This window comes from Opisthorchis viverrini, assembly GCF_000715545.1.
Source record: "Opisthorchis viverrini unplaced genomic scaffold opera_v5_265, whole genome shotgun sequence".
NCBI lineage: Eukaryota > Metazoa > Platyhelminthes > Trematoda > Opisthorchiida > Opisthorchiidae > Opisthorchis > Opisthorchis viverrini.
Window position 1 is genome coordinate 683,762 of NW_008751920.1, and position 9,561 is coordinate 693,322.

Below are 9,561 nucleotides of genomic sequence, written 5' to 3' on the forward strand. Positions count from 1 at the left end.
CTACCAATATTTCAACAAATTACCAATGGTTATTCTTGCGTTACTATTGTGAGTTTGGCGTTATGCACAAATGAGATTGTTTTCGTAAATCAGTGGGAATGTATCGACGCATCTGTCCTTTTTTCTGCCCATGCGCAATCCGCCTGCCTGGTCCATCGTCACAATCGACATTGTCAGTTCTTGACTTGCTCCGTCAAGTTGGTCGGTCGCAAATCAGTGGGTATGTGTCGACGCATGTGTATTTTTTTCTGCCCATGCGCTAGCCGCCTGCCTGGTCCATCGTCACAATCGACATTGTCAGTTCTTGACTTGCTCCGTCAAGTTGGTCGCCCTGTCTACAGATCGAATCGATGACCGTGGTACGCTGTACGCAAAGATCAGGCTTCCTTTGTACGACAGATACGGTATGCATGATATACCACGGTTGTTGATGCATAAAAATATAGTCGTTCAGCTGTAGCACCCTTTCGGTGCCTAGCTGCCATGCCACACGAAAGAGGTACGAGGGCTGGAATACTGCCAGGTTGCCCAAGCCTAGACAGCGGAAGTCGAGTGGCAGAGTCCGGATGCATAAGCTATTCCAGTAGTACTCTCAGTAAGGTGATGAACCATAGTTTGCGGGAGTGGACTATAGAAACCGAATTTCGTCCTATCAAACACTTGTTTGCCTTTTCATACAAACATAGTCCAGCATGTGTTCCGTAATTTGGAAACAAAATGTACGATTAGGGATATCGTGTAGCTCACGATAAGGTGAAAGCCGACCTGTCGAAAGTCAGTGAATTCGACCCTTACGAAATCAGGGGACTTTGTAATACGATGTCCTTATCATAAACAGAGGCATATTTCTCTTAAAGGTGCAGCTGTGCAATACAGCTTCGCCCGTCATAGGTCTTTATGGAATTTGCCTTTTAAAGAAATTACTTTCTATGTGGTTGGAGAAGTGGAAACTGCTACGTATATCTTTGTATTTCAATTTCCAGTCAAACGGAGAATGGACACAGCGGAGCGAAGCTGACGAAATGTCATCAGAAGCACCATTTTGCTTGAGTTCGTCCAAAATCGTAAGCACTCCGGTATGGTGAGACTAAATTTATTCCGGGTTAAACTTGGATTCGTTTTAAATCAGTTGCTTGCACATGCCTCCCAAGGAGTACGCGACGATCTAAACAAGAATCTAGTCATTAGGTGCAACAACCCTTATTAGTTATGGTTGAAACAGATTTGTTTTTGGTCGAGTCTCGTTTAACCTCCAGTTTCCGCCATTCCCGAGGAAACGTAGACCTCACTCAGTCTCGATCATCTGCATTGATCCACAATGCTAATGAAACACGCTTTTGATCTGATTCAGGCCGGGATTTTGAGCTGATCAATCTATGATCTTAGCGTCATCAAGCTTTGATTACCTTTTGGGAAGATGGGCTGCATCAGCGTGTTGGAAAGTTGTTTCTTGGAGTCGGAGCCAGGAAATCACTCGATGTCTTGATGAGTGGATCGGTTGTCTGCCCTTATTTAAGATTCCTGAACTGAGTTCCCTCATCTGCAAGGGTGGCCCTCAACTCATCGCCTAGCCATCACCGTTAGTTAGACGATTGAAGTTTGACCTTCGTTTCCGTGGACAAAGACAGCAGCACGTCGCGAAATTCAAAATTAGACTTATTGTTAGTCTAAGTCAAATTATCTAGATGATGTAGCCTTTTACTTGGATAATCATTTCGAACATTTATCCAATTAGTTATCCATTTGTGTGTAGTTTTGATGGGACGCCTATTAAAACCCAGCACTTCTCAGTTGATTTGAAGAAGACAATTTTCCGGAAAGCATATTTCTGGTCCCACGCTTTTGTGCACGTATCCAGTTGGAGTAGTCAGGAAGTTACGGATAACCTCTGTTGCTATTCACATTTTCTGAGAACCAATGCGGTTCAGAGTATTTGTGGCCCAGCGTGAGGCTCACACAAGGTTAGTCAGCACTTTCCGCACGTGTTCATACCTTACGTTTGGAAAATTAGGGGAGTGGATATCGTGTGTCTGGTGCAAGACCAGTAAATATCCTGCATCGTCCGCCTCCAAAATTGACACTGGTTGACATTGCACAAGTCAGCGTTTATTACCTCGGCTTTAACGCAAGGGAGATGGTCCCCAGTTATCAACAGCAATGCTCGTCGGGAGTTCGTTTTCACAATTTGGTTAGGACTGCTGAAGTACACCTTTGTAATTCTCGGAAACATCATTCGTGATAGACTGATTCAAACGAATCCAGGTTCGAACTCGATTATCTGTTCGTTGCAGTAGTAGACATGGTCGTCGACGTACCGAATTTCATTGTCCTGAATGTTACGGTGTTCGAGAAATAAAACAAAAACACTTTTTATTAGCATTTGTTGTATTGGCAAAGTGTGCAGCTCGACTGGGTAACACGCCGGCCAATTTGGTGAGGTGAATATTTAATTCGTTATAATGTTGATGTCACAGTATTGTTGTCCCTAGTCATGCCACTTCAACTTGAAGGTCAGCATAACCAATCGCGCTGATGTCACCCTTGGTTCATTGGTAGCTCATCAGAGAAACAAATGGAGTGGGGCGGAAATGTTTTCTTTCCGAGCGCGGTACACACAGGACACTCACATGACGGTAGGGAAGCCAGCGGGAGCAAAAACCAAATTCTGGTCATGCAATCACACCGGCAGAATTGAATTATTTCAATAGGACTGGATGATGATCAGTTGTCGGTCATGAACAGAGAATGTTTAACGGGGTCTATCTTGGCTTGAGCTAAACGAGACTGGATCAGGCGATGACATGTACACTATGGAACCAAAACTGGGCCGATATCTTGTTGACCTGTATTTACACCGGCAACCACTACTTTCAATGCATTGCTCTCCTCCCACCATTCCCAGTGAATAGTCCACTGACACCCTTGTGTTTACGCATCTATTATATCAGCTGCCGCTTCTAGTGCGTAGCTATCCGCCCTATCCTTACTGGGGAGCTCCCAAATAACGCACTGATCATGTCACCTCCATTGGTGATGAAACGTTTGCAATCAAATTGCCCAGCTCAGCGAACAAGCCAACGACCATCTGCGCTACCTGAGCTACCAACATTTTCCTCTATAGAAAATTCACGTGCTTTCCAAAGTGCAACAGTGAAAACAATTGAGGTTTCACCGGGGATTAGGCTAGAATCACTCACCTTCTTCAGCTATGGATAAGTTCCTCACGGCTTACCAAAGTGGAGGCCAGTTGCCCTAACCTCGAGTGATGGCTTCCATTTTGCTATGCTCTTTGAGTCGTTTTAATAGCTGATTGCAGTGTTTATATCGCATGAATGCACGGGCTTCCCGCGCTAAAAAGTCAACTACATTTTCTGAAACTTCTTTGCGAACGAACAATTGAAAACATTCACTCTTTCTCCATGGACTATCCATTGCGGAAATACGCGTTAAACCCATGAGGTAGAGGAATGTGTGTAGTTTACATGTTTTCCACGCCTGTTAGAGTTCGGAGTAGTGCTTGCTAACATTTATCAGCGGAACTATCTACCTTTGATTTGGATGCCATGTGTCCTTTGTATCGCAGTCCAGCTTAATCTCATATCGGGTCATAACTGACCCACAAATTAGATGTATCCATGAGAGAAACTACCCATAACATCGCTGAAAACCCTTCGACAACCCACAATCCCTTCAACCCATACTGGTTCTCATCAAGTGGGTGCAAAATCTGGAATACTGTAACTGAAACGTGGGCGGCGTTCGTTTAGCAAATTCAGTCGAAGAATATCACAAACAAGTGGTTCATTTGGGGTTCAAGTGAGTTTCTCGTTAGAACCAAATAGTGTGCTACTGAATATATTTAGCGAAAACAGGTATATTTCCATTCGCTTCTATGTACACCACAAGTACATGTTTAGAGCACCCAAAAGCACAGACGGAGGCCTCTCTGTATTTTCCCTACTTCATTATTGGGTCAACTAGCTCACAGTCACACGCAAAATATAGCTACACTGTTTAGATTATTATGTGTACAGGGCCGTTTTACCAATAGGCTACTGGACGGTGCCACTCAGTGCCTGCCTTAGGGTACATCCGATGAGACTGTGGTATAGCAACGATGTTACACTAATCGGTCAAATAACTGACTATTTTGGATCAAACACGTGATGGATGTCCGCAGTTTGTCACAGAGTTCACCTGAAATCGAACTGTTATGAAGCGTTTCTGGTGAATGATACGTGACTGATTTATTCAACATGTATGACTAGCCGAAAAGCCAGTCGAGCGCAGTACCGGAACGCATCCAAGAAATCTTTTTTCACAAACACTGGTTTCACATACCTATACCCGAAATTCCTTAACTAAGTGCTTCTATGTCTCGGGGCCGGGAGGATAAACTCAGTTAAACAACCTATTCCACTGTCTCGATGTTAATTATGAAAGCTAATGTGATCGTGCGTTACCGCTTTCACTATTGTTACTATCTATGTATATACGTGACTAAGGTATGCTGGATGTTTCAAGTGAAGATGCCAACTGGTAAACACTGTGACACTCAACCAAACTCGACAGAGAGAACGATCCATATTTGCGAGGCTTCTACTGTGTGACAGTCCTCCGTTGCATCCATTTCCTGATAATCGCAAATCAATTGCAGTGCTGAAAGTCATCTCTCAACGATCAGTTTTTTACCAAGTTCTCTTTAGGGGCTTGTTTTGCCGGGTTGGCAGATATATCCTCCATTTGTCAAGTGTAATAATAACGTCTTTTAGAATGTGCAAAATTTCGCGTTCTACGAAGCAGCGACTGACAACTTGGGTACGTTCAAATGCACTGTAGAATAGATAGATGGTTTTCTGCCAGTCTCCATTGCAAATGTGTCGTTATCAGCTCCACTAATTGACCGACTGTCGATATGGCATAGTGTGCTCTCATGTTTGTACAAACATACGAAAGTTTACAGACCGAACGAAGTCGTAGCACGATGTGACAGATATCGGATTCGGTTTAGTAAGGTGATAAAACGTGTTTAGATCATAGATCTGATTTCGTTCAAGTGACACATAACCTTGCATTGATCGGCGCCGTTAAACCGGAACAAACTGGCTGACTGACTCTGAATGTGTTACGCTCAATAGCTTCCGTTTGCTTCCTGTCTAGTCATGTCAAGTTCAATGAACAAAATGCGAGGTTGAGGCTAATGGCGCGTGTTTAACCTTAAAAATACCGTCAGGCAAAGTTCTTAAACCACTACTTTGTCAACATTCAGGACTCATTCCCATCAAGTCTATTTTGGTGGAGATTCCGTAAGTGAAGCTAATCTATACTGAAAAGCCACGAACTACCATAAGCTGTTTCATTCCTATTGGTAATAAAGGCGCTTCTAGGCTTTTCAGCATAGATTGACTTCACTTGCAGGACGAAATTTCAGAATCTCTTCGCACCATCCCTAGAAGTAGACTAACAGGTAGAGCCATTTGTTCACACTTGCCTTCACTGCGCCAGAGCTTTAAAGTTATCTACCAAATGTAAATCAAAATACCTTACGAAGCCCTATACAAATTGATTTCTCTCCACCTGTCGACGAAAACGGCAACCCAGTGATTATTGACGCCTAGCTACCTGAGGCTTTGCGTTGTCGCAACAAATAAAAGCACCAGCTTTTCAGATGTGCAAAGCCTCAGCATAAAAATGGAAGAGAGTGACCGCAACCGATCGATGCCCCACTGCATTTTTGGGCATGTTCAGAGCCTAATGGTTGTAGAACAACCTAGCTGTGCCGCGTGAGCTGTCAGTTTTCATTCATCATTAGACGAATTGTCTAGAAATTTTCAGAAAGTGAATATTTTGCCAGCTTTTTGCTCTGAAGACGCTGACCTTGACCATTTCCAACTGCGACTGCCAGTTAGTCTTCAAAATTAGACAGTAATGGTCGTGATACTTGGGAAAGTTCTTGGAATACCACATCCAAGTGGATGCTTATTGTGCAATGTGTTCAATCTAAGACAAAACTACGTTGACCGCAGCTGTCTGCATTGTTACCACTTTTCCCGACACACAGTGGATAGGGGTAAACATATTTCCCTCGAAAAAATCTGAAATGAAAGTGCGTCGTGTATTCCTGACCCTACTGGTCTTCCGTTTTGATGTTGTTNAATGAAAGTGCCTCGTGTATTCCTGACCCTACTGGTCTTCCGTTTTGACGTTGTTATTGTGAGAGATTTTGTGGATATGTTACCTAGTGATTGGTGCGCCCGATATGACATGCACTGACCAAACCAAGCGAATCGGTCGAAAACCTAAGCAGAGGTAGCCGCTACACCGCCAAATCTTCCTGTTTGGCTATTTGCGCATAAGTGCATGCTCGTGGGTGCGTGCCTACGTGCTGATGGGTATGAGCGTGCTTGTGGGTGTGCATCTGCCTCATGACTATGCAGTCACCTTGACACTGACGAGATAACCTTGAATACTGTTTTCGCCTTTCCACTTTGTTTACCGAACTAGCTCCTGTCCTATCGCGCTTTGGTCACGTTCCGAAAGTAACTGAATAAACATTAGAATAATGGTTCACCCTGTCCGAACAGTCGAACGGATTACTGCGCCAGTGAATGCAATCGAAAACACAACGGTCGCACGAAAATCAAAAACAGGCCCTGTGTGACCGAGCTGAGGCTTTTGTGTCCAAACAATGCAACGCGTATGCGCGATCGATGAATGGAACTTATGAAGTGGAGTTTTTTATAGAAGGCCACGAATGTTGAATTTCCCCTGATAAAGTAATCTGAAGATAACCAAGGGCCGGGGTTACCCCAGCTTAGGTCACAAAATATGCGCTAATGTGCTTAAAAAATGATTGGTTTGTGGAAGAAAACTGCTCTGAGTTAAGTTGTAATGCACTACTCATAATGTTGCTGAAAATTCGTCGACAGCCCATGACCGGTTTCGCCCTTCTTGGGGCTCATCAGGTAGGCGCACTCCCCGAGTTTCCGTCAACCTTATGTTCTACTTGGAACCAAATTACACGAAATTAACGAATATACACTCACTTGCAAACAAATTTGGTTTTGCTACGAAGACTGTAGTGAGTAGTGCATTACAAATATACACGTATCGCGATATCTCGAATATGGTAGCGACTGAAACATGGCGCGGCCTGGTGCAGCACATTCAGTTGCCTGGAAACATCACGAATGGGAGATTCAGCTGGGTTCCTGGTGAGTCTCTCGAAAAACCAAATTACTTTGCATATGAGTATATTTTGCTTGGAGTTAAATTATCGTGCGATAAAATGATTCCTGTCAATCTTTAATCCCTTCTCATTTTAAGCAACTTTAGAAGGAACGCCCCGCAGAAAAAAAGCTCCAGCGAAAAGTGACTTACACATGTGACCCCTACTCATGTTGATTCTCGTTACCTGCATTACCCAAGCCTTTTTGATATCACTTTTATACGAACAATTGTCCTTTTCCATGGTGTGATTATTCTGGTTAGTCAATGTCTTACGTGTCAGAGTACTGGAGTTCACATCTCGACATGGTCAAGGATGTCTACCCTCAAGCAGAAACAAAACCCTAGCCATCGTTTGGCGTGAGCTAACATGAAGACTAGAAGTGATATGCATGTAGATTTTGCAAATCCCGCAGCTACTCGTGGGTGTCTAACGATGATCATACTGGCTTTGTTCGACAACTGCACAATGTGTCATATTTTTCACTAACCACTGATATCTGATATGCTTTTATTCCCTTGTAACTGACCATGCGTTGCAATCAGGAGTAAATCGCAATGCTCACACTTCTGAGTGTTATTCGAGCCGACTTAGCTGAAGTCTGATCTTCACGTCAGTCGGATAGCCTAATTGAATAGTGGCAAATCGGTTCCAGAATATGTGTTGCCACACACGCTGTGATAACGGAAAAGGAACCCCAGTCAGCTGACACAGGACAGACTACCAGATATTAGTTTAGCTTGTACCAGATCGCCGTGGGACTGGACCAAGTGAACAGGAACCTAAGAATATAAACATTAGAGCCAGTGGATTTTCACACTCCGTTGATCATGTTAGAGGCTGAAACAGCTGAAGATAAAGAGATAAAATTCAGAAACTACCAAAAAACTACCGAAATGAGCTTGAAAGCTCATTTCGAATGTTTTTATGTTTAGTAAAATCGAACTCCGTATAGGTACAAACTCGGGCGATAAAATGTGGGTTCGTCCGGTTCCATGAATGTTCTCCATATGTAGAGAAAGCAAAAAACAGGCATTCGGAAACAGCCTGTAATGGATAACTCACACTAATGTACAAGTGCAACGTGAATAAACAAAATTATTAGGATGTATAGATAATATGATAAAAATTAAGGCAGACTCCATCAAGAGAGAGCCCTGTAAAGAGAGAGCACACCTTTGAATTGTTGACCACGATCTTCCACGTGAACCAATTTTCGGTACAAAAGCAACTTCTGAGAAAACGAAAAGTCCCTTTCCTCCCTTCGAGTGAATGACAATTTGAGCGTTGGATAAAGTATCTTCGATGGGCACGATGTCACATGTGTTCTTCCTACACATACTCAAGGAACCTCGATGAACCGGATGCTCAGGATTAGACCATTGATAAGGGAAATAAAAGTTGCTCCTCCGGAAAGTACGCACTCTAGGGTACAGTCAAAATCACTCCTCTTAAAGTGCACATCATTAACCCTGTATTGGTGACTTTCTCAGAGCTCAACTAGTAAAAAATCATTCAGGTCTTACACTCTGTCGGTGCGCAACTGCCATCCATCCCGAAGGAAACACAAGCGCTGCCCAACCTAGACGGGAGCAATTGAGATGCAGAGGTTGGGTTTGAACCATGAACCATTTTCGGTCTCTACCTCAGCATCTTAACCACCGAGTTATCTCGAGCTAAAATATGTATGACTCACTAGAAGTAGATAGCACACTTGTGTCAAGAGTGGACCTAAATGTCATGGATCAGTGGTCTAACTGCTAGCAGTGGATGATATCCTTCGCAAACAAAATCTGCGATCTATACCAATACCACCTAATTTTTGTACCGATTCATCTTAACTTTTTTGGTTAGTACTCCCGAGTTTCACCCTTCAACTACATGCCCATATTTAAGATGATGATAATAGTCTTTATTACCCAGTCAGTGATCTGTTGGCAGTGTAACTAGCCGTCGATTGATCGCTTTTTGTTCAAATGCTCATGCTTTAGAGAGAGAAATCGATTTCTAGTTACTCTGAACCTCAGTTATCACTAATGCGTGGTTGGTAGTAGTATATTCGATAACTAATGTTCTGAGAATCAATGACGAACATTACACCCGACCCCAAAGTACGCAACCGTGCACAAAAATGTACTAGTATCGTGCCTGCACGATCGAAGCGTTGTTACAATCGTAGACTACAAAAAAATATGGCAAGGCTGGACGGGACTGTAAAGCACGACAGATGAAAAGCACTTCGATGTACGTCAGGTTATCTCTGTGTCTGTTCGCTTATCTATCTATCTATCTATCTATCTAACTACCTATCTATCTATCTATCTATCTATCTA